This window comes from Erithacus rubecula (assembly GCF_903797595.1).
Source record: "Erithacus rubecula genome assembly, chromosome: 5".
NCBI classification, from domain to species: Eukaryota; Metazoa; Chordata; class Aves; order Passeriformes; family Muscicapidae; genus Erithacus; species Erithacus rubecula.
The window spans coordinates 31,629,154-31,656,019 of NC_136687.1; the positions used below are offsets into that span (position 1 = coordinate 31,629,154).

The following is a 26,866-nucleotide window of genomic DNA, read 5'->3' on the forward strand; positions in this document are numbered from 1 at the left end:
CCCTCAGCCACTGCTCATCACATTTGTGCCCTTCAAAAATTTTGTTTTTGTTCTTTGGATATGCTCTAATACATCTGAATCAGGAACTGATAGTGATCAATTCACAAGCATCTATATTTATGCAGATTACTAAGTTTTGCTTTGGAGTGTAAATTAATCAATCAAAACTAAACAAATTGTAATGTTGCGGTCTTAGGCAAATGAGTGAAGCATGAAGAAAAATGTAAACCAGGGAATGTGTTTTGTAGAAACTTGGATATTATCTAGATCAGAAATGATGAACTACTAGCATCTCTGCAAAGTTTGGTAGTGGCAGAGATTTGTACTCGTGCTGACAATGCCTTATAAAATTAATTTGAAACTGCTCTCAGGAACAATTTGTTGCAAATGACCTTTACTGCTGAAGATGAAGACAAAGAAAGGACTTGAGCTAAGGATGTGGAAATCAAAACCAAGGTCAAATAAAACCTGCTGAGCATCGTGCTTTCAAGTCAGTGATAGCAGAGATAGGCTGCGTAGAGATCACTCTATAACCACACGAGTCTACAGGATTGGATGGGCCTAATAATTGTTCTAGCAACTACCTGCAAATTTCTTAAAGCAATGCTCAAATAGATGTACATGCAATGAAAGTTTTAAGTAAAAAATTAATCTACAGTCTTTCTATTGAAACTTAAATATACATGTGAAATAAGAGATATTGGTATTTTCCCTTTTATGTACATGGTTTGTGCATGTAAATTGTAAACAAATGTAACAATACTGGCACTCATTCCTAAACAAGCTTTCAGTTGTTGCAGTAAAAGCAACATAATACAGATTAAGTGCTTATTTTTTCAGATTATACCTAATAACTTATAAAGTAACTTTTAGTTACAGTTCACTGGAGTTAATTTTAAAGAACAATATTGAAGTCAAGGTGTCCTCACAATTAACTGGGCATTAAATATAAATGTAGTCCAATATACATTGAGTTAAATATATGCAATTAAATCTTGCAGGCAAATGGAACAGGTTTAATAAAAATTAAAAATGAACTTTCTTTGTAGGTGTACACTCAGTGATGTGCATTATTACATCTCAGTTGCTGTAGCAGAGCAGGAACATTTAAACCAAGTTTATGTCACTGTGAAGAATATTCAATTAGAAGTTATTTTTTGGAACTGGCAACATTTAAGGAATTTTTACAAATTAGTTATCTCTAGGTGTAGTATGCAGCAATTTGTGATATAGGAATTTATTTTTAGAAAGGTGTAGGAAAACAATTTCAGACAATAGTTTCCCATTGAATTTGCATTTTCTCTTACCATTACTAAGCAGAAATGTGAAATGAATCTAGAATCATTAAAAAAGGGGAGAACTGTGCAGAAAACTGTTCTTTCTCCATCAGACTTACTATCCACATATTTTGCATAAGTTTTAATGTAACTGTATTATAAAAGAAATTACACTGAATTTATCACATTTTAGAAGACAGGGAATTTTGCTTTGATTGTGGCCAGTTATTGCTTTACTATGCTCCCATTTTAATGATTCAATAAAATAGTATTAATAACATATAACAGAAGCTCCCTCATTTGTTAATCCTAGTTGTTTATTTCCTGCCTATCAGAAGAAAAGGGAATATTTCAGTGATGATCATGAAATTTCATCCATTTTCTTTTTATCTTCTTATATCTGTCTTAGAGGGCAATACAGGAAATGGTATAAGTTATTTCAATTTGTTAACTATATATATGTATATGTTTCTTAAGAAATATTCAGTTTGCACTCAGATATATATTTCAGTAAGAAAAATATTTTAATTATTATAAACATAAAGCTAACTGGAAAGAGGATTATGGCTTTTTGTCCCTAGAAAAAAAAAATGGTATAAAATCAGTAACCTTTCTTTGAAATGTTTTACTTTTTCTTTGAGAGCTCTGAAAAGAGACTTAGCTTAGCTAGTGAACTTCTGGGTCTAATTTAATTATGTTGTGAATTGGTGTGAAAGTTTGCTAGGATATAAATGAAACTGTTGTTTAAAGCAGTCTCAATAAGGGAAGAAGGAAAGGACAACGACCATGAGAAATTAGTTTTCTGTGAGGTTTGCAAATCTGACTGCAAGGAGGTTTTTAAAAGTTCTTTTTCTTTCTACTGCAAAAATCACATACATGCCTCTACTCAACATAGGAAAGAAGGAAAAAATATGAACTAAAGCTTGAGAATTCAAAGGAAAACAATACTGTACTGCCTGCCACTTGTTTTGTACCCTAGTCTGAGGCAGAGGTTGCTTTGAAGACTAATAACTGCTGCTAGCTTGAAACCTCTGGCTAGTTTTACATTGTCAAGTGTTTCCACAGGGTAGGCTCCACTCCACAGTACTTCTAAATGAGGGTTTTGGTTGGACACACAACTATGCATTAAGGAAGGAGTGGCAGAGTAACATCTCATGAATTGGACACCTCTGAAGTATCTGTTTTAGCTGAATCCTAATAGTTTCAGATATGAATGCATCACTTGAAACAAAAAAAACCCAGTAAGCAAGTATGAATACTGCTAACCTGAGCAAGTAGATGATAATTTCTAGGTTATTATTTGTAGTCACTGAATTTGTTTCATAGGCTAAAAATTCTTGTGGATCTTTTAATTTCCAAACCACAATACTGGATAAGCTAAATATAAGTATAAAAAATATAGATAATGGAAGAAAATTGTAATACCAATAGGAATTTTACTGTATCCATAGCTCAGGATACCTTATCTCATTAAGGTAAAAGGAACAGTTCCATAATGATCTGGGGCTTGAATTAGTAGAGTTATAATAACTTAGTAATGGGTTAATTTGTTTAAAGAGTTTAATAATGGGGGATTTTGATACCAAATGAAATATTTGCTCTCACAGTCTTTCCTGGTGAGAAACATAACTGAAAAAACAGGAAAGAACCAGAGCCATTCGCAGATCAATGGATTACTTCCACCATCACTCCTATCAAAAATGTTTAGCTCAATGAACAATTCTCAAAATTTCAAAATAGAAAAGTCTGCAGAGTTGTTGAACACAAGGAACATGGTGGGTTTGATGCATAATTATCACAGAAAAGAGTACTTTATCTCACTTTCAAGATTTCAGACACTGCATTGAGGAATAAAAGATATCATATAGATGATATTAGTGACAATAGTAGGAATAATCTGTCTACTCTGACTCAAATAGTAAATGAAAAAATTGTTTACTGTGTCTGAAAAAGTGTACACTGCAAAATTATAAGAGTTATGCACAAATCACTGCCTAATTGAAAATTTATTTTAAGGTGAAATAAAACAGGACTTTTAAATGTCAGTTTTCATTCAAAGGGGAAATTTAATCTGCATTTCTTAGAGGTGCAAGAACTTTGGAAATATAAATGGATTCTAATTAATAATAATAAATTGCTCTACCTGTAAATATATAGGGATATATAACTATAATCTCCATATACTTCTGTGGCTCTATAACTGACTTCTGGCTGACATCTAAATATGAGAATGAACTGATCAAAATCTCTACTAGTGCAAATGTGAGGAGACACTGGCCAGAAAAATCTGTCTGGTTTTCAGAATGTGTAATGTTTCTCTTAGAGAAATAAAAGGGTCTCTCACTAAAATCTTAGCTGTCACATGAGCATTAAATCAGTGCCTGCCAGCAAACATGGCAAAAGGTAGTCAAAGGTTCTGATTGTAAACACTATTTTTCTGAGAGCTTAAACATTATTACAGCAAAGGGCTCTGGGCTGAAGTGTGGAATATTGCATATTGCTTAGAAATTGTGTCTTTTTTTTTTTTTTTTAATTCCTTTACTGTGATAGCTTCTAATCCTGAAAAGCAAAGCTTCAATTAAAGCAATAGGACACAATCCCGAAGAATTCTCAAGCACTGGGCACACAATATGCAACTTGCAATCTGATCCACCTTGATGGGATCCCAGTGAAAACCTGGTTCCTTAGAATTCCTTTAAATGAAATTGATTTAAGACTACCATGGTTTAAAGATATTTTGTTTGGATTAAGAGCTGAATTCATATATTTCAATGAAAAAATTCTTCATGAGTATTCATGCATAGGCATTTTTCCATCTTATTATTATAAAAGAAGAACCAGATCTACCACTGAGAGACCAATCTCCACTGAATTAACCCCATTTTCCCCAAGGACAGCTCCAGAACAGCCACCATGAAAGCACTTGAAAAGGGAAACATCAGTATCAGTCATGAAAAAAACAAAACAAAAAACTGTGAATAAACAAAGATCTTAAAAGGTCACAAAAGTTGAAAGAATAATGCACCAATTGAGCAAATGCTAGAGTGACATCCAGTCTACAAATGTACAGAAACATGATGAGTAAATACCATGTATCTCTTAAAAAAAGTAGAGCATTATTGGCTGAAAAAATACAGATTAACACATCAGATTAAAAGAAAAGCTTTCTCATTATGTATCTCAGCTAGTCCATACCAGAAACACAGGAGTGAACCTAAATTACACTTCTATTTGAGCCACCAAATAAGTATTAGTATAAACCACACATAGAATGCCCCCAAAGTAAGTGTGAAATACAATACATTAAATTATTCCTAAAGACTGGGGTTTTTTTTAAATTTAAATGCTGCTAATTTTGTCATTGAAACTTCCAAAATTTTTTGCTGCCACTCAGGATAGTCACAAACAGAATTCATTCATATAAGAAACATCAAAATAGTGTTTTAAATAGTGCACCATCTATTTATTGAAACCAGAATAAAAGGTTTAAACATTTTAGAAAACATTGACCATCTCTATGTGCTAGTAATGGTATATCTACAACAATTTTGAGTCTCATCCCTTCCATTTCAACCATTGAAGTTCAGTACCTCTGCAAACAGGGTCTTAAGTCCCTAATCATAACTGGGCTGAATACTTTGAATCATTACTTAATTAAAAAAAAAAAATTGCAATGGCATGTTATGGATTAATCATAAGGTAGACAAGACTCCTTTTAACTAAGTATCATTAGCCTGTAAGAAAGAATTAGTATACCTTCATAGAGCCTAAGGTCATATCTAAAGAGAAAAGATCTTGATGACACTGAAACCTGGAAAGTACACAATAGCAAAAGTAGAACTGAGAACAGGCTTATCTGGTTTACTTGAATAAACCAAGCCTTCAACATGCTAACTTAAACATTATGTATCTGAGCATAACTAGGCCTGATTTGAATAATTTAAAGTTTAATGCTGCAGTCTCTTTTACACAGAAGCAGGAAGCTAGCTACTGGATGAATGGATTTTGACTGAGAAAGGGAGAAGGATACTTAAACACTGGAAAGATAGAAAACATTGCCATACAATAAGAGGACAAAAATTTCATTCACACTTCACAAGTGGCAACTGCTGTGCTCAAGAAGGGGCACTGCTTGCAGTGACTGTGCTGCTCTACTTTAACTAGAGATTGAATTACTTATTAATACACCTGTGGAAGAAAGGTAGCTTATAAAACCATTTGTTTTAATATTTTTATTTTTCTGAAGTTATAAAAGAACTTTTTTTTAAATCTAGGGTGATTCCAGATAGTTTCTAATTCTCTCCCTCATAGAGGCAACTATTTCATAACTATTAACATTTGATTTACTGATGCACTACTCTATTGCAAAATTTAATTCATTTTAGTGTGAAATAATAAATAAGAGTACCCAGCCTACAAGTGATCTGTAAAATTCAACAGAAAGGGGAACAATAAAGACAAGCATAGATTAAGTCTGAGTTCAAACATACCAGCAGAAATTAAGTCAGAAGTTCATAGATTAGCTGAATTCTTATTAATTAGCATGACATTGACATATTTTATAAAACCATAGGTGATGATTTCTTGCTGGGTAATAATGTATCCTAATAACCCTCAGTGGGAACATCTACTTGGAGAAAGGAAGTGATGAGAACGTGAATAGTAGCAAATTATTAGAAAGACAGTATTCACTTAACAGTTTTATGAAATTCACTAATGATACACCTTATTGACTAGTGAGGGACCATTTATTTTTCACCTAACATTCCAAAGGTACTGAGAACTAGAAGATGTTAACTTCAGTGAAAAGATATTTTAATGGAAAGTCAAAAAGCAGATAAAAAGAAAAGTGTGTTTTATCAGACTCTAATATACTGAAGCCCATATTAGTCAAGTTAGTATAAACTATAATACAAAACTCAAGTTAGACACTATAAATATGCTATATTTTGGGCAAGTGAAGAAGGCTTTTGTAATGGAAATTATTACTTTGTAGACCTATTGAAGCACTTTTTATCATTCAACAGACATGTGAATGTGAGTGATTTAGTAGCCTGGAGTTGCTCAGTAGGAGTCTACCTTGCATTTGCAGGTTTTTCCTAGAGTTTCTCAACAAAGGCCATTATAAAAAGTAAGCACGTAAGAAGGCAGGCATGTATAACTGAGGCTCTAAAAGCAAAGTAGTAGAGAGTTAGAAGTGAAGATCCAATTCCTGAAATTGAGAGACATTTCTGCTGGACTTTTTCAAAGAGTTTTTTAGGGCCTCTGCTGTTCAACATTCATAAATAATCTGGGAAGAGGGATGATGGTTGTTAAGAAATGCTCCTGATCAGAGTTATTTCGATTAGCTAGGACAAGGACAGAGAGTGCAAAATTCCAGAAATTCTGTACTCCCAAGCCTGAGGGACAAGGCAAAACAATGGCAGAACAAATGACCTGCAAACAAATGCAAACTGATACACAAAAGAGGGTGAGGGAAGGTGGAAAATATAACATAGTGGGCCTGGAATTGACAGTCACCCTGAAGAAATGAGCCCATAGTTGCATAGCCATTCAATATTGGTATTCAGTGAGAAAATAAGAAGGAAAAGCTGAGGGAATGATTTTGAAATAATATAAACCTAAGAACTTCTCACACTTTGAAAGCCATGAGTAGCATATAAAATCCAAAACAGGGCAAGAAAGATTAACAACTTCCACACAGAGTAGGATACATCTCTTGAAAAACCATCTACAAAGAAGGATACAGATGAGGTTCACAAATCACTGGCGGCATAAAGGGAATGGACTGTTTACAGCTCAATCAAATCCAATGCAATGTAGATTAAAATTAAGATAGAAGAAATAATATTCAAAACTACAACAAAAAAGTTATTTATGCACCTAATGAACAGTGTAGTAGACCCATGCAGCTCTGTTCTAAGACTTAAATAGATTTGTGGGAATAGATTCAGGGAACCAAAATACAACAAAATCATAGTCTTTAAAAGCCACATACATCTGATGATATTTCATCAGCTAAAACTTCTGGAGGCTGGGGAATCTAGTTGTAGTTCTTACCCTTCCCTGGGCATATATTTACAATCACTGCCCAGAGACACAATTCTGTCCAGATAATTTTACCCTAATTCATGGGCACTCTTCCTTTGCTATGTTTCCCCTATTCATTACTTTAAGGAAGCTGCCTGAAGTGGGCATGGATGCCTTTGTGGCACCTAATCCTGTTGATGTGTGATACATTTAAAATACTTGCTTCCCAGTTTTGGATTACTCTTGGAGGGTAGAAGGGAAGAAGAATCACAAAATAAAAGTGCTACTGAACTTCACTTATAAACTCAGGCATCTATTATTGGATGCTGTCTGAAATGTCAGAAATTTTTTCATGCTTTTAGAATAGTTCAATGAGTTTTTTGAATTATCATGTCCATGAAGTATCTGGCTTCAAATGCTAGTATCTTATAAGTGAATCAGTAGACAAGTGCAAACATGGAATCTATCTGAAAAGTTAACGAGTCTCCAAAAGAGAATTGCCCTTTGCTACTGAAGAATATCTCCTGGCAACAATTGGAATACCAATGAGATTAAACGTAACTTCCTCTAAAGATTTTCAAATGAAACAACATGGCTTTATCATAGCAGTAAGTAGTAACACTTCATTTAATATGTACATTAATTATTGCTGAATTATAATGGATTGACTAAAAAGTTGTATAATATTCACATTAATACTAAATGAATTCATTATGAGTGTAATTACAATGAATACTAACTAAATTAATGGCAGCTAGACATGCTAGAAGAAGTGTTACCCATTTACTTGACATGTTCCAAACGGAATATATCTTGTTAATGTGTTTGGAAGAGTAGTGTGAATAGTTCAAATAGGAGTGTGAAGCAGAGTGTTTAGCAGAGGTTTTTTTTTAGTATCATTGAACAAAATATTTTACTGTATGTTAGGCTTCTATACATATATATAAATATATCATGCAATCTGAATGTATTATCTGAATCAAACTAAAATAGCAATCCTCAAATCAGTCTTATGCTTCTGTTTGTATTTAGTTTCACTCATGCACGTATATGAATAAAATCCTACATGCATGGTCAGAATAACAGGAGGTTTGGAAACAGACTGGATATGCTGCTGTGCCCCAGTTTTGCACTCCAGTATTCATTCTGGTGTGCACTCTGCAGATCAACCATGTTCCAAGAAAAGCCTGATGTCAGGTGGTATGTTTAGCATGCTTCTGCATTTATATTTCTTGACCTGTTGGCCTAAGCCTTACATAAACTATTCTTGCCGATGGCAAGAGAAATCTGGCTTGGGAATTGTATTTGTAGCCACATGCCAGATGTCTCACAGGCTCTCACAGAGTATTAATTGTTCACCAGTTTTCAAGGGAGAAAGCAGTTTTAAGCACAAGATAAAATTTTAGCGGATTTAGAAAAATAAATTGTAATACTTAATTCAACAGGGGAAAAAAACCAGTTACTTACAATACTATTTTCAGTCAATGGAATGCAATTTTGCTGCCATCTGTGAAAGCAAACAAAGGAAAAAAAAATATTGTTTGACATAGGTAACAGAATTATAAAAATTTTATGTTCGAGTAAAAAGAGTATAATTAGATATATACTATACTAATAGGTAACTAAAATATTATCATACTTATTCTTGCTCTACTTTGATTCAATGATAACATAATTGAATGGATTCCGTCTTTTGCACTAACATATCCAAAAAAACATTCATAGCTTTGTCCAAAGAAGAGAAAAATCAGTGGATTAGTAGGGCAAACAAGAATTGAAAATGCTGCCAAACACTTGACAAAACATCAAAACACAGCTTGATTCTTTGTTCACACAACAGAATATACAAAGAAAAAAGTATCATCCTGTAACTTTTCTTGTACTGTATTTCAGAGGAAGATGAACTGTAGCCTTCCGGCGATCGCTAATGCAGTGTTTGTATTCTGTGTTGAGATTATCCACTTGGGTGCTGCACTGGAGTTCCCTGGGCTATTTTGACACTGCATCCAGATGCTCCAATTTTGCTTCAGTGACTCTAGAGCAGAGCCAATATGCCTTAAAGCAATGTTCAAAGGGCTAGGTCTTGATGAACAATTAAAGCACTCAGAAGTGTTTCTGAACATCTCTGACTGGCGGTGAAGCGACTTAAGTGGCCTTAGTGTGACATCCAGGCAGGGAATATGCAATAGAAAGATTCAGTTTACACTCAAGGTGAGCGTGGGTTTTGCCCCACTTCTGTAAGAAAAACAATAACATGAAAGTATAAAAGAAAAATAATCATTATTTTAACTGCAGTATATCAGTTCTATAAAGAGTAAATATTTGTCTGCTTTATATAAACCACTTTAAAAGGCCTAGGTGGAAATATTTTATTGAAGTTGCATTTGCCATATGTTCCTACTTTATTGACTGAGACTGAAATAATTTACTGTTTGAGAAAGACTTTTCTAAGTGAATGTGCATTCCTGTAGAATCTAAGAACAATTTCACAGAAAATAAAGATCTATGTACTTCAACGTACTTCAGTAGTCCATACATGAAAAGCTATCTAACTCAAGCACTGAATGTTATTATTCCAACTGGTAAATATTTATGGGATTGGAAACTCATTTTGGAAAGTATCATTCATTTAACTGGAGAACAACTTCATCTATTAAATGCTACAAAGACAGAGAAATATGTAAGACTCCATCACATCCACAACACAAGCCCTGAAGCAAAAAAGTAGAGGCACCTGATCATCTAATGTTAAGACAAGTAATAATTTTTTAAAAATTTCTTACTTATGAAGATCAAAGAATTATAATTTCATATGGTTTTTACTCTTTTTTGGTGAAAAAGTATAAGTTAAGCTGGGAATGTTCCACATTTGCAAGAGTTTCACTTTGGGGTTTGTTTTATATTTGGGATTTTTGTTTGTGTTTTTTGTTTGTGTTTCTTGGGTTTTTTTAGGCTCCTGAGTATCAATTTTAATCTTTCGATATGAGATGAAGTGAGAAAACAATTCCAGGTGACAAGTGTCATAGAAGGAGGTTTTACCTGAACAAAAACAGTGCATGATTTAGGTTGGAAGACACAGATTTGACACAGAATACCAACTGTGTACCAGGTGGGAGTTAACTATGGAAAATCTTGAGAGACACAAGCTAAGACTGAAGGGTGTCCTCAAAGAAATTCTGTCAGGAAAAAAAAAAGAAAAAGAAGATAAAAAAACACTGCCAAAATCCACTTTATGATCCCTTCAGCACCTTCTCTTCCTTTGTTTTGGTCCACTATGCATCTGGTTGCTGCTGCTGCCAGTTAGCTCACCTACTGTGCTGAATGGGAAGGACAGAAGAAATATAGCTGAGTTTTTCTGTCCTGCTGATTCACATTCAGGACACAGATTTCATCAAACCCTGCATACAGTGCAGAAGTTGTTCATGTACTAAAACTTCATACTTGCACATGCTTTATATGAATGAAGAATCACTTTAAAGATTTGTATCTTGGATGCTTGTTTTGAATATTGATAAATTCAGGTTTTTTTCTTATTTTGTGAAATCCATAAAGTATGAGAAGAGTCTTAGATGTGAAACAGAACATGCAGAAAAATTATTAAATTTTTTATTGCCACTTAAAATACAATGTTTAAATCTAAGAATGTACAGGTCAGAGGAAAGAAAAAGACTGATTATTTATATTTTATGATTGTTTTCATTTCTGCAGTGCAGAAATAATTTTCAGCCGCAAAATAAAATATTGGTTGAAATATCCTAATTTCTTCATAATGGAATCTAGTTTTAGTTTTATGGACTAAGAAGGTCCAGCATTATCAAGACAGATGGTTAGTTAAAAATACAATACAGGATGGCAATAGCTTTTGCCTGAACAATGCATTATATCTTTTTGCACAAAGGTCAATAAGCAACAAAGAGTTAGCAAAAACTTCTTCCAGAAACAATGTTGATATCTTTGGGAGTTCTGATTAGAAGGCTTCCAGAAAAATGCATTCTTTTGGGAGAACTGACACATAGGAACAACTCTGAGTTGAAGTACATTTCCTATTAGCATTTAAAAAAAAAGCACAAGAAACATAAATCTATCAGATATTTCTAAACACTCTTCTGATTTAAAGTGAGAGCATCAGGGCTGCCTAAACACCTACTATATTATAACTGCCTTCTAGGACAACTGATCCACAGAGAATATTCCATTCCCCCATTAAATGCATGGTGGATCTCTATGAATATGTGTAATCAAAAAAGGGATGAATTTCTTTGTTTTCCTGGGTAAACTTGTGAAAGGCAGAGCTGAAGAAAACTAATAATGAAGATTTAGGAAACTAGATTTAGTTATGCAGCTTGTCTTGGTCATTCTAGTGTATACCTCTTGTAGAAGGAAAGACACCATGCTCTTGACATTATTTCACTGATATAAAGTTAAAGCTTGGGAAATCAAGATTAGCACCAGGCACTCTTTCTAGGTAAGGAACAGCATGTTACCATTCCTGTCCTTTATTACAGCTCTAAAGGAAGGGAATATCATTCACTAAATTAATACTCAGGAGCTTTGAGTTTCACATCCAGTACCAACAAATATTCTGTGTGACTCTGTACACAGATTTGTAGTATTTGACAAATTATTTAGTGTCTGTACACTACCACTGAGACATTTTCCTGCAAGAGATCAACAGCTAACCTTTGCAGGTATGATTTTTCTATCTTGATTTTTCCCCATTAAAAAAAAAAATTACCTACACTTTTTTCTGGATTTTCCTCTTATCTATTGGCACTGTAAAATGTAGAGAAAAATTACTCAGGTTTCATAAATGGTCTGTGTTTCTTTTGTATTGATCCTTGTGTCTGAATTGAAATAAATATCATGGCCAGCAAGTTCTACTACTCCTTCATAATAGAAAGCATGCTAGTTCAGCTCAGTACAGGTTCTTGAATTAAGAAGTGTTAGGAAACATGAAGTGTATGCAAGAGGGTTTAAGTATTATGCAAATTATTTTCAGTTAGATGCTTTAACAAATAAGGTATTGAAAAAAAATCTTCCCCCTTCTCTATAATACCCCTGAAATTTAACTGAAATTATGCATTTAGGCATATAGAAAAGCATCATTTTATTTCATTTGGAACTGAAAAATATTCAGGAAATATTTAGGAACAAATAAGGTAGGAAAGAATTATCCTTCTACATTCCCAAAAATAGCACTTTTCTCCAATCATTATTTTTTATACTTGCCAAAGACATAGGCAACTATGCAGAAGCTATTTAAACACAAAACTAAAGAACTGGAAATGAAAGATTAAGCTTACACGCTCTTTCTAAATCATTCATGGAAGTAAAGAGAATCCCCCCCTCTCTTCACTTATTCAATAGCTCTGTGGTTAGGGCCTCATCTGATATACAATGTGGGACAATCAGGTTCAAGACCTTGTCTGCACATTCTTGAACCCACATTTTCACTTTCCCAAAAGAGTTCTTAAACCAGTGAGAAATCTATAATTGGCTTCTCTCGATCCCCATGGAAAAAGCTGTTCTGCATGGATTATTTAAATACTGAGTCAAAGAGAGAGAATGACTCTTTGGTCTGGTGGTTAAAGAATTCACTTGGGAGGCACACAGCTCGGTCAAAGTAGCAGTTCAGATAGTTCAGGTGAGAGCAGAATACCCCTGCAGAATATCCAGTGGTTAGGTGATTCCCCTAGAAGGCACAAAATAAAGGTTTAAATCTCAGTCAGGGGGAAGGGGTTGAAACCTAGTCCTCTATATATAGGATTTATTACATTAAAAAACATATGGTGAAATCTTCAACTTTGCGGGGGTAGAGATGAGTGGGTGGAGATGGGAAGATGAAGAAGAGAAACAGTTGTTATCTCTTCACTTCTAGCTTTGTGAATCTATTCCTGTTCCAAAAAGAAAAAATAAAGCCATCAAAAATTCAATCTGAATTTTGACAGCTTTTAAAATTGTTAGTAATCAATTTATTCACTAGAGTTATATTCAGATGGCTAAGGCAAAAACACATTGTCTTCCTTGCAGGCTCAGATTAGATGCCCAATTAAATACTGGATTAATTTTTTCTTGCATGTATGAAGCTGCCCTGTACATATAGTGTACATATATAGAGTGATCCTGTGGAGTTAAGATTAATTGCTATTTAAGAACTGTTCTATGAATTACATTCTAAAATTCTGTGGGGTGAGATGGAAATATTATAGTAGAAGCTCACTTAATATTTCAAATCATGAGGGTATAACCATCAGACTTTTTATGAGAAATGAATGATCATGCTTTTTTCTTTTTTTAATTCTTTTTGGAGATCACATGTCGATACAAAAGATTTCAGTATAGCTCATCTTGAGCTAGTGTCTTCCTATTTTTTATATCATTTTTATCAGCCTCTTATTTTAATGCAGTATTTTATAGTTAATTTATTATATAGGGTCTCCAAGCACACGTTTGAGACTGTTTTATGAGAAACTTAATCATTTTATTGAATAACAGAAAAGCAAACCTGAATTCCTGACCACTTGCTATCAACACTGATCTGAGAATTCATTTACTTAACTGAACATTAGATAATGATTTTGCTGTTATTTATATTTGAACAAAGCATTATTCACTTACTGTATTTAAATCTTATTTTTCTTTCATCGTCAATATTTCTCTACAAAAATCTTAATGTTTTTCTGACATTCAGAAGTTCCAGGGATATCAATGACAAGGTAACTGGATATAAATCTTTCAAACACAAGGTGGTTTTCAACATGAACAGGCTGGTGAAGTTGAAAAGTTAAGCTAGAAATAGCTTAATACATTTACTGCAATAATTTAATTTGCTGGATATATAATAGTTACATATTCAGATATACTCATTCTTAGGCCACTCCTACACAGTATTATTGCCTGCTGGCCTCTAAAAGCACACACAGTCATCGTTTGACTGTGAACAAGACTATAAGAATATGCTGTTGTTTCCACACAATGTATTTTTTCACAATATGAATGCAGGCAAAAATAATAAAATATTTTCAAATTTGCCAGCTAACAGCAAGAGTAAATGTTAAATTTTTTAAAATATATTTTTCACTTATTAAAAAAATAAATTTTTAATTAAATATCTTGGGCAAGGGGGGTAAAGTTTTAGTGTTGGAAATTCCTAATTTTCAAGTGACTAAAAAAAAAATCTTAATAAAAATCTGCTTCATGACAGTATTCTAGTATTGTAATGTAAAATGAAGAATTATGGAGAAGTGCTGTATGATAATACCATTTATGTCAGACCTATGAACAGTAGGTATTATGGGGAAGACCATTCTCTTATGGATGACAGTTGAAGTAAGTGTTATTGTTAGTAACAGTGGGAATTGTTATTTGGAGTTTATTGGCTATTGTACTAGTCTGCTTACAAATATACAGCGGTCTAAAGGTATTTTCACATAAAGGATAACCTGACAAACTTGTAGAATTTGATTTCCAATACATAATAAGTACTGTACAAAGGAAAAAATTGCCAAGCGGGCTTTGAGTATTTGTTTAATATATGATGGATCAAATTGTAGGAAAAAAAAACACACACAAAAAAACCCATAAACCAAAAGAATGTGTCTCATCATGTTATTGAGAAATATCTTAAAAATATCTTAATGCATTCCATATGTAAGGGAAAGGGAAAATATTCAGATTTTGCGACTTACTTCTGTAAAAAAACTCCATTCACAACTGTATTACTTAAATTCACAGATGTAATTTCCCAAAAGCACTGTATGATTTTTCTACCTGCTCACTGAATGATAATTCACCTATACTTGCTTCAACTCCAACATCACTTAAAAAAAAAAAAAAAAAAGCTTTAATGAAAAACTCAGTACCAGGCAAGGCAGCTTCCATCACAGAAAAGAGATTTATGGCCGAATCCTCCATGATCAGGATTGGCCACAAGATTTTGTCAGTAATAAATCCCTAAACATCAACAAAAATCACACCAACAACACATAGGCAGACTATTTTTAGGATTGTATTGCTTTTGTTGTTTTTTAACTGTGAAATAGAAAAGGACAAAGTAAAAATGCAGAGCTCAGTATAAAAATACACGATGTTTTGGTGAGAAATTAGTTTAAAAATCATACAGTGATGCTTTGTGAATAAAAAAATAATTACATAAAAAACCTAATTAAGAAGTGACAGCTAATATAAGACAGTTTGGTTCTACATTCCACTATACTCTTACCCAAAATTTTTCACTAATTTATATGTATGAAAAAAAGAAACTCAATTATTACTGGTTATTGGTCTCAATTTCGCATAATAATTTAGGTAGTGTACCAGTACAACTAACTTCAATTCCATTTTTCTTAATTGTGTAACATTAAACTCAAATTTTGTTACTTTTACTGCTAAGGAAAAAGAGGAAGAAGCAACGGTATTTATACTGTCATCTCATTTCCAGGACCTTTTTTCTTACCAAAGTGAGAACCTTTCACAATCTTAAATATCAGTTTTTATTTCTTTAATTGGGTATTTCTATCAGGACCTTTTCAGTGAACTCTTCACATTTTAATACACTTCTGCTTCACTACTCTAGCTGATTGTTTCAGAGGTTGTGCAGAACACATTCCTGATCTTCACAAAAGCTGCTTTCAAGGTCTTTCATATTCTGCCATAATCCCCAGTAATTACAAAGGCTCTCTTTGCAACAATAAGCAAGACTGAGAGGGGTTCTCTAACCCTTCATCACACATTGAATTGTACTTGAACATTTCAGTTAAATATGCTTCCCTTGAACCCCCCAACTTGCATACAAAATCTGTGAGATGCCAAAACACAAGAACTGAAAGGTTATGATGATGGTAACTGTCTCTATACAAAGCATTGATTAAATGAAATACAAAACACAGCTTGGGTAAAAGCTTTAGTTGGGGAGCAGTTAAGTCCTCATTAAAAAAGCAAAGTTGACAGAGCTTAAATACACTTATTTTATGCCTGATAATCATTAATCATCTTTACAGATCTTTTTCTCCCCTAGGACTTTAAAAGTGCTTTCGAATGCTCCTCTGTAAGTACTCATATTTTTACTTTTGTTTTATTTTAGTTTTTAGGGAAAAGTGCCTTGTATTGTCAAAGAAAAGACCTTGCTAGTTTTTTTACCTAGTTTCAACCATTGCTTTCAGATACATGACCCATGTGCTATCAGAAGTGACCTTTGCAATTGCTGTACATGAGTAAAAGAAAAATGCACAATATATTTCTTAAAAAATACAAAATTATCTTTGCCTTCTTTTCTTTTTCATCTTTAGAGTTTTCTCCATCTATTGCTTGTTGATCAAGAATAATCATGTTTTTTTAATATCTTCAAAGAGCTAGACCAAGTTCCATTTATAACCAAACCCCACAATTATAAGGGTCCAGAATAAAGGAAACCACTGCCATATAACTAATCCTATCTTGGTCTAAAAAGCTATAGAAAAAAGGAAACTTCTTTATGCTATTTGCTACCAGTACATCTGACATAAACTATGATAGATAAGATGGGATAAGAGAATCCTGTACCATAAAAATGATCTGAAAACAGTCACTACTTTTGAAAGGCCATCCATAATTTTAAGATTTGTTTTGTTTAAAAGCCTGTGATACTAATTTCTGATGCTGTGACACTATTAAAAATGCTGTTACCTGCTACCTTAAATTTTTCAACTCAATATATGCTGTGTTTTTGACTCAGTAGAGGAATATTGCCTACAAAGGACTGGGAAAGCCAATATCTAATAGTAAAAATCAGACTAGGGGACTGTTCAAATGATTTACCAAATTCTGTGAGTGACAGCTGAAAAAAAAAAATAAAATGAATATTTTTTTTCTCATTTATTTTGTTGACATGGTAAACTTTAATGCTGTGTTTTATACAAACACAGAAAACAAGAAGAACAAAACGATAACAGTAACATGTTCCTCACTTTTTTCCTTAATAACAGAGTTCATTGAACAATCAGCAATTATATGAAAATCTTACCTTTGCATTTCAGCTTTACCTGAAGGCTTTTAACCCCTATTTTCCAGGAACTCTCTGATCCTTATTACTATGAGCAGTTTGCTGATAAGTATGTTTCTGTCTCTTGTGATGAAACTTATTACTTTTAATAAATATTCATATACTCCATGAGACAGAGACAGTAAAAATTATTTGATTCCCTGTTTGTTGAAGCAATTTACATGGGAAACCCAAGTTCTAATTACTATGCTAATGAATATTTATATACTGCATAGAAAGTGGAAATACACCAACAAAGGCAATGTCTGAAGGTGTTACAATTAAGGTACTTGCAAGAAAGAAGAGAAGATGCAGGTTCAAGTGAGATTTGCCTTCCCCTTTGACATGTGAAATGATTATTTTTTTTAAAAGCTTTTTTTGTTGAATGAAATGGGCCCAATTCGGTTCTTTAATTCAGTTAATAAATGAATTCTGGATTTATCCATTTTGTCACTTTCATCTAACTTTGGTGTTTTTAAATTAACATATTTATGGTTAATGTATTCAAGTAGACACACTGCTGCAAGTGCTAAAAATACAGTTTGGAAGAATTTAATTGTGTTTCTGGAAAGAATTATAGGTAAAAGGTATTATGGAACATGCACATTTTAATTTGCTAACCTTATATTAGCAGATACAAACTTGGAGTTCTGTCTCCACTCATAGTCACATTTAAACCAAGAAATATTTGCTGCCATGAGCAAACATCCTACTCCCTAAAAGCTCAGAAACCAGTGGTAACGTGCAATGCTAGAAGGCACTTTGTAAAGTGTTACTTAATAAATAAAACAAAGGCAACATGGGAATGTATGGCTGTTTCACTATAGGAGCCTCTCCAGAATGCATTATGCTTTAGTAAGAGTAGGACATGATCAATCAGGCATGACAATGATTAGGCTTATACCAGAAAAAGGCAACTTCCCCTTCCTCATAAAGCATGAATGGAAAACAGTAAGAGTTAGGAAGTACTACAAATGTATAGAAACAAGGGATAAGTATGACCTTCATATGAATAATTAATTGAGTTCCCATGGGCTATATACATGGGCAGTGAAGGTTCACGCCTATGCTTCCTTTAGTAAAGTAAGTATTAGGGTCTGGAACATAAGGAATGGTGGTTATTTAGCCTGGAAAAAGGCAGTCAGGGGAGATCTTATTGTTGTGTACAAATTCCTGGAAGAAGATTATAGTGAGTTGGGGATCAGCATCCTCTGGTGGCAACCAGGGACAGGACGAGGGGAAATGGCCTCTAGTGGTACCAGGCAAGGTTCAGGTTGGATCTAAGAAACAAACTCTTCACTGAAAGAGTGTTCAAGCATTCAGATGCACTCCCTAGAGAAGTGGTAAAGTCACCACACCTGGAAGTGGTCACAAAAAGACTGGATGTGGTACTTTGTGATATGGTTTGGTTGCCATGGTGATCTTGGAGGTCTTGTTCAACCTCAATGATTCTGATTCTATGTGCACTGGATTAATGCAGTTAAATTTTGTTAGTAGAGGTTAGTTAATATTTCCTATTATGATGATTTTAATTTTTAGATTCAAGAACGTAAGTACACAGTTTAATGAAGTATGACATTCAAAGAGAGATTAAAAAAAAAAATAGACCAAAGAAGAGACCCCCTGTACAAACTTCCCTTTTTAGCAATGTAACCTAATACTAAGCCCTTTCTTAAACTTCAGTTGCATGGCAATCTCATTGGATGGAGAAAGTATCAAATATTTTCCCTAAATGGGCCTTTTTGTGTACCACACTGGAACACAGCATATACTGAGTAAAATAAATTGCATGAAGGAATTACTACAGGAACATCGTCTATATTTTAAAACCTTATTCAGTTTAAAATTGTATGCCTATTCATCATAATTGATTACAGCAGCTAAATAAGACTTATTAACAACTAAAATACTGGCATAACACCTTGGAATGATATTTTGTGCACATTTTCTACAGATTTAAACAGATATAACTTTCAAACACTGTGTTGGCTAAAGAAAAAAATTAAAAAAGGGCAATTATGGGACCAAAAGGTGGGAAAAAATAGTGTGCATAGCATTGTAGCAACCCTTCACCTGCACCACGCATATAAAATTCTTCCCCACAGACATCCACAGATTTCAGACTGGACATGAAACTAGATATAATCATTAGATATTCCACGGACTCCCATGTTCTATTCACATAAGTAAGTCCTCTACCAATTAAGAATAAATTGAAGCTTTCAGTAACTCAAATTTTATCAGGATTTCAGACATAACCTATTAGTAAGAACAGAAAATAATCATTCTATTGAAAAGACTTAAGTAAAGAATTACATGCTTTTCTGCGGTGCATATAATCAGCTTTGTTTCTCTGTGAAATGTCAGGAAAAGTAGGTGATGAAATATGATAATCTTACACATGGTTCCTGTAGTTTAATTTGTACTGATACTAAATTATGGTGGGGCTTTTTCTCTATTCTTCTAGACTGATAAACTGGTAGTATGGTCTTTAAATCTGGGTTTGGGGTTTTTTTGTTGCTTTTTTTTCAATCACGTATCTCTGAAAACTATTGTTCAGCTGTAGTGAAAGGGTAAAATCTATGACAATGTGCTAATTTTTACACATTATTGTCCTATTAAAATTAAGATACTTATTTTTCACAAAATGATTTATGAATTTTAGTCTTCTAGCTCAAACACTTCAAATAGGTTCCCCCCCCACCCGGAACCAGCTTCCTAAAATTTAAAGATATTAATTTCAACTTCAACCATTGTACTAAGTGGTGTCTCTTGTGGTCTAGTTACTGGTAAGGGAGAAAAAGGTCAGGTTCTCACAAATTAAACAGTAATGTATAGAATGAAATAACTGTGTATATACATACAACAGATAAACGTAATCCCTACTGAAGTTATATTTACTTTATACATATACACAGAGTCTCCTGTATTTATTTGTAAAGATCTGTCTGGAAGAGTTTACAAATTGCTATTTTATTTATTTCTATCACAGTGTCTGTGATGTTATTTCTAATTTTCTTTGCTCCTGTGAAGCAGCATACTGAACTCTTAAGGGAACAGAAAACATACAAATGCTATTACTGTACACATTTCTAAGCAGCAGGAAGTCTGTAGTAAGTGTCAGAGATTGATCACGATTTTATTGCACATATAAACAGCCACTACCAGTTGTTCTGTGCCAAAGGGTCATGGTATGCATCATCCATGCTCTATGTTTCACCACCTCAGATTTTCAGAAAGGTAACAGCAAGCTTTAATTACTGAAAACAAACTGAAATCAACAAAGACTTTCTGATATGTGTTAATCTCCAGAACCAGAATAAAAACTTAAATAATTCTTTCCACTGGAATGAAAAGGTGAACTAAATGCATGAAAACGTATTTGAACAGTGAAAACTACATGCAGTCACACAAATGTTTACACATGTGCAACCCTAGCTAGATTCCTGAAGGAAATGCATGTATGCCATAGATTTCAGACATGCACTATAAAGTTCAAGGGCATGTTTTTAACGCTTAATATGCATTAGTAGGTTGCTATCAAGCACTCTGCAAAGGTATATCATTTAGAGTGTAAATATTACATGAAAACTGGAAAAAAATCAGAATTCACACTGTAGTGATTCTATATATTTTTATTTTTTATACTGTACAGAAATTATTTTATTAATTAACACTTAAAGAATGAAAGCTTTGAATTCACACAAATGAGGTATACTTCTAAGTTATTGTAATAAATTCCTTATTCTGAAGTATCACAATTTCTGAGATCAGCTAGGATTCTTGAATTAAAAAAAAAAGTCCACTGCATGGTGCCAGGCTTTTATGAAGTAATTTCTTTGTACAAAAGAGCTTTACTGAATCAAAATAAGGAATTTAGAGTAATTATAGAATCCTATTAAGATACTATGAATAGGAAGTACGTGGATATAGGAAATCTATTACCATTTCAACAAAACAAAGTCCTTTGAGTCATAGTTTTCTTATCCCTCAATTCATCAAAACACCTAAGTGCATTTGAAAGCAGTATCACATATGAATTGGCTGTTACAAACACATACTTCTGAGACTGTCTCACAAATTGTGTGAGAATTTGTCTTTGTAATAGAGTGGTTGTCAGTGACAATTACCTTGACTCCTATCCAATATTCAGAATACAACTAAAAAAAAACTTTAATTATGAAAATGCTATATAGTTATCTTTTCACAAACATTCTCAGGGCTCTAAAGTATTTCTCAAAATATTCACTAGTGAATTCAGAGATAAGGATATTTATAAAATAGTTAAACTCAAAAGAATCATTACCTTCCAAAATATAACTTTCCTTCCTGTAGTAAAAAGGCAACATAAATTTAACTAAACAAAATGTTCAATAGACAGGTTTTAAAAATTATAGTCTTCTCTGCTTGAAGCATGTTCCTAACCCCATTAATATGAATGAAAGTTAACCATGCACAGGAGAAAAAGAACACATTTACTGTATGTAGACTTGCTTTTTGAGATCTTTGAATATTTCATTTTAATAAATATATTTTAGAAAGATGTCTGGTTTATCAGAACAAAGGCTTTGGTTTCTGTTTTAAAATTACTGAGGCGCAAGATAAGACCAGAAAAGTTCACCCGGCCATGTATATTTTACTGCAAACATGTCATTTTAGACATCTTTCAAAGATGTATCTGGATCTGAAAAGCAATCCTACTGAGGCATTTTTTTTGCCAGTGCTCATTGACATATTCATGAAATGTAAAATCAATCAAAGCCAAAAAGCCCTTAAATAAAAACCCAAAACTGAACTAAAAAAACCCCTAAAAAACTACCTACTTGATATGAAAATACGAGGTTGCTTTATTTTGTTTTCCTGTACCTTCTTCGTTAAGAAAGTTCAGCAACCAAATTTTGTTATAATTATGTAAAAGAAATAATTATTATCAATGTATAGATCTAACTCAATGAGTAGATTTAGCTCAATGTATAGATTTAACTCATTCATTTAGGGACCCTTCTATTTGGATAGAGGAGCAAGTGAAGCTATTAAGAACAAGTAGCTGTTGGTACAAGGATGTATTGCCAACTTGAGGATTTGAGCTCAGCTTTCTAGGTGTGACATGGAAGAGTCTTACTCTTTGACAAGAGGGGTGATTTTCAAGTCTCTAAAAATCTTTCCAGACCTAAGTATTACAGAAGCCTTCAAGTATTTTCAAAATTATACTCTTATTTTATACCTTTAAATATTTTATATAAATCACACAAACAACTGCTTTATCAAAATAGAAATGGTAGGTTTACTTCTGACATTTTGTGAACAAACAGGGTTCTGAGCATCTCCATGGATAAAACTTTAATAGTGTTTCTGAGTAGCCTGCTTCAAATTTTAACCACCCTCACTGTGAAACTGTTTTCTCCTAATCTTTAGTGGAAATATGCCTTCTTGAAATCTGCTTGTTGCAGATTTCTTGAAATCTGAGTTGCCTCTCATCCTTTTATGATTCAGAAGATACTTTGAGAACAACATGGGTCCATCTAGTCTATATCGTCTATTAGATGGAGCCAGCAGTACAAACCTCCATGTGGCATGGTCATGTTATGTAAATGAAAATTCTAAGTCAAGACAAATCTATCGTTTTATTACACGTGCCAATTTGTTGTCTAAAATAAGCACTCGGATATTTTTACATGCAAATATTCACTCTAATTGTGATATATTTTGAACAAAGTCTCCCACATCAGCATTTAAAATTACAAACAGAATTTGTAAAATATATACCAGCTGTAGTTTTTATGTTAGACAAGGAGGATGATATTTAAAGAAAATATTACAATTAGGAAAAAAATGCATATGAAAGTGACAATCAAAGCAGCAAATAACCGAGAACAGGTGCAGGGAGCACCTGAAAGTTTGCAGCTATTGTATCAAAGTTGTATATACATTTTTATGTTGTTACTTTCTTTTTAAACATTGCTAGCTGATCAAATTCAACAATATTTTGGCAGCCTAAAATTACACTCTTCTGACCTTGACATTAGTATTCAAAAGCACTGATGAGAGAATGACAGCTTCTCCATCCTACTGGGTGATCTTGCAAGCTTTTACCTTCATGACTATGGAGTTTCTGTCAAATATGCTTACAGCTGAATGATCACATTCTCTTGAATTATGAAGTGGCTGAAAACTGTGCTAATTGGGTCCATATTGATGTCACTCAAAGATTAAGCAGCCTTAATACTTTTTGAAGTTAGATAAATTCTTGTAATTTTACAGCACATTAGCTGTAACATATATTTGCCTTGAATGAATCATTTGCAATACCTACACACACATAGTATTACTGGAAAATGTTTAGAAGTTTTAATGTATTAAAATTAGAAGAATAATATTTCTAGAAGTAAGAAAAAACCCCAATTAGATACAAATTAAAATAATAGAAATGATAAGTAAAAACATCTGTAAGATCTTGTATGTAGTGCTATGGAATTTAGTTGAAATAGAAACCAGAAAAACAAAAGATGAACTGCAAAGGAGTGTTTCTTTATATGGAACCTGGGCTCTGGAAAAAAAATTACACTGTTCCTGAGTACTCTGAAGAATTATCCTGTGACGCTGTCATTTAGGCTGTCTCTCCTACCTCTAGTGAGTTTCATTTCCAGCTTTTAGAGTAAAGACCAGTGAAGTTCAACAGAAGAGCATTGAGTTGTGCCATTGATATCTTTAGACCTTCAAGGCCCAGCCATCTGCTTCAACTACTCAGAACCTGAATTACAAGTATTGCCAAACCTATAGGAACAGTTATATAATCAATTTTTCTGTTACATCCTGGATTACATAACCTTAGATGATAAAATAAAAGTTCAAAAGTACAAAAATGAGCAAATGCATTTCTTAGCAGTAAGAAGTAGCAGCTGAGCCATTTGTTAGCTTGCTTTACACAACTTTTGACATAGCCTCAACATTTTTTACAGCCACAATTTTCCTGCTTTGGTTGATTTAGTGATGGTAGTGATTTAGACCAAATACTTTCAGCATCTTGTTCCTTTTATACCTTAAATGGATTTTCCTATTTTTCCTTCCCTTTCTTTCTCTACAGTCCTGGGCTAGAAACTGGCATTTCCCATAGTATAAATGATATCTGTGTCATTCCCTTCTCCTGTTACCTTTAAAGCTACATATGAATTCTATTACTTATCTTAACACAGCTCTGATTGCAGATGTCTGGATTTTTTTTTAATGACATGACATACATATCCTGGGATATAAAGAAATATGACACATACATGATTTATTTTCCATACTCTATCTGAAACCGATTTAATTTCTGCTGTTGATAGAGACTGAAAGACCTACCATGCTCATTAAAGTGCATGAATTTGTAGAGTGAATACACAGCTATAGTCAATTCTGTTGTGAAACCAATAAATCTTGCTCTAAAACAGTCAAGCTAAAACTGTCTTTATGTTGCACTTTTGTATTTTTATGTTTCTCTATGACTTTTACTATATACAATGCAACAATTTCTAATTCTTTGATCAATTTGATTTGCATGTAGAGAGTTATTTGGACCCACACTAGTCCTATACACACTTTATAGTAGTGGGAAAAAACTCAAAAGTTAATTCCAAGGATCTGATGTTGCTTCATATATCTCACATTGTAATAAGGATAGGTAAGTTTTTAACCTTGTTTTTTTTTTAACTTTTTACATAACTTGTTAGATAATTTTGCATGCCTTTGCAGTTTATACCCTAGAAGGTGAAGGAAAAGGGCACTTTCTTATATAAAGATAGGCAGTCTGTTTCAGTCTGGATCAAAATAGTTGTGCTTTCTCAATTTATTAGTAGCATAAACAGTCTTCTGACTAAAAAAAATAGGACTTCACATATTTCTGAAAAAGTGAGCAAACTAGTACAAAAAATCAAATATCAAAATTTCCTATTTCTTTCAAGGAGATTCTCCCTCATCTAAACAGTTATCAGCATCTCAATAGCATCTCATGGGTAAAAGGATAAAAACTTATCATTATTCCGTAATTACATTGGGAAACAGATCCAACAGTAAAATTAGAGGTGTAATCCAAAATTTAGAAAGGTTTTTCTGTTCACTTGCAAACAGGAAAGACAAACACTTTTGGACAAAGTACAAGAGAACTGCAAAGAGCAAAGAGGGGAAAAACTACTTGAAGAGCCATTGAGGATAGCCCCAAGGATCATCTTAGGGACAGACCATCTGTGATTCCTTAAACTTAACAGTGTTATTCAGGATTTTAGGGTGACATATTTAAGCACTTGGGAACTAATCTCTCCAACATCAGCATACCTGTACTCTCCTCTTTTAAAGAGCTGAACAGGCATTATTTTCCTAATTTACAATGTGGGTACTTTTTGTTGAGGTGCTGACCTTTAGAAGAGCAGCTGGAACATTACTCAAAGAGAAAATCTTTGCTGTAACTCAAAGGCTTAAATCCAGGTACTATCTCCTTGGAGAGCAACCTATCCAGGTTTTCAGATGGTTATGGACTGATTTACGGATAATTGAGAAACGTGGTGAAAATAGCTACTGAAATCTCAGTCAAAATGTGCTACTGGGAGACACTCCTCCTCCAAGACAACCAGCATTCCGAAGTCCTTCAAGAGTCATTATCCTAGCACAAATGAAAACCTCCAAGACATCTCATGATCCACTGGCCATACAAAATCCCAGCATGGAGTCTGAGTGCTGTTTATTGTAAGACAGAGTATTGTAAGAGCCCACAGCTCCAAATCTACAACTCCACACAAAGCACTTGATTGCAAAAAATAATACCAGGACCATAGAATGGGTAAGGCTGGAAGGGACCACAGTGACTCCTCTGGTCCAACCTCCCTGCTGAAGCAGGTTCATCCTAGAACACATGGCACAGGATTGTGTCCAGACAGTTCTTGAATGTCTCCAATGAGGGGGACTCCACAACCTCTCTGGGCAACCAAATAAATTCTTCCATCTGTTCAGATGGAACTTCCTGTGCATGTGTTCCTGTAAGAGTAATTGTCAGGCAATAGCAATCCAGGGATTTACAATATCATAGACATTCTAAATATTCTAGATTTGGATTCCTATATTATACCTAAATTCTTGTTTAGGTAACAAAACAAGATCTTTATTTCTTGCCTTTAAAATTTATTATTAAAGTAAGTATTTGACTCCCTGCACCATTAAAGCTCTAAAGGTTAAGTCTGTATAGCTCACTCTAATTAACAACATGTTCTTTCTATCACAGACACATCTCTTTTTCTGTACAATCAGCAGCTTTCAGCTTTTTCTGTATTATCTCTATAAGAAAGCTTGATAACTTGATAATTAGTTAATGACATAATTGCTTTTCATAAAATCTATCAAGTCTACTAACCTCTAATTGTTGCTCTCTGCAGCTGACTTTTGAAATTGAACTCAAGAGATTATATTGATTATTGGAAAAGAGCCAGATGTTCCCATTGAAACTGAAGGTAGAAAAATTCACTGATGAAAACCTACTTGTCTAAAATAATATTGGTAGATTATTTCATAGAGT

At 33.5% G+C, this 26,866-nt stretch overlaps 1 protein-coding gene across 2 annotated transcripts in view; it reads right to left on the reverse strand.

The window, feature by feature from the left end:
• TENM3 (teneurin transmembrane protein 3) overlaps nt 1-26,866 on the reverse strand; it is a 960,849-nt gene that overhangs the window by 841,031 nt on the left and 92,952 nt on the right. For both annotated transcript variants that reach the window (XM_079305926.1, XM_079305927.1), the window contains exon 2: nt 8,775-8,814. The gene's annotated coding sequence lies outside the window, so the exon portion shown is untranslated. The remainder of the gene's footprint in view (nt 1-8,774; nt 8,815-26,866) is intronic.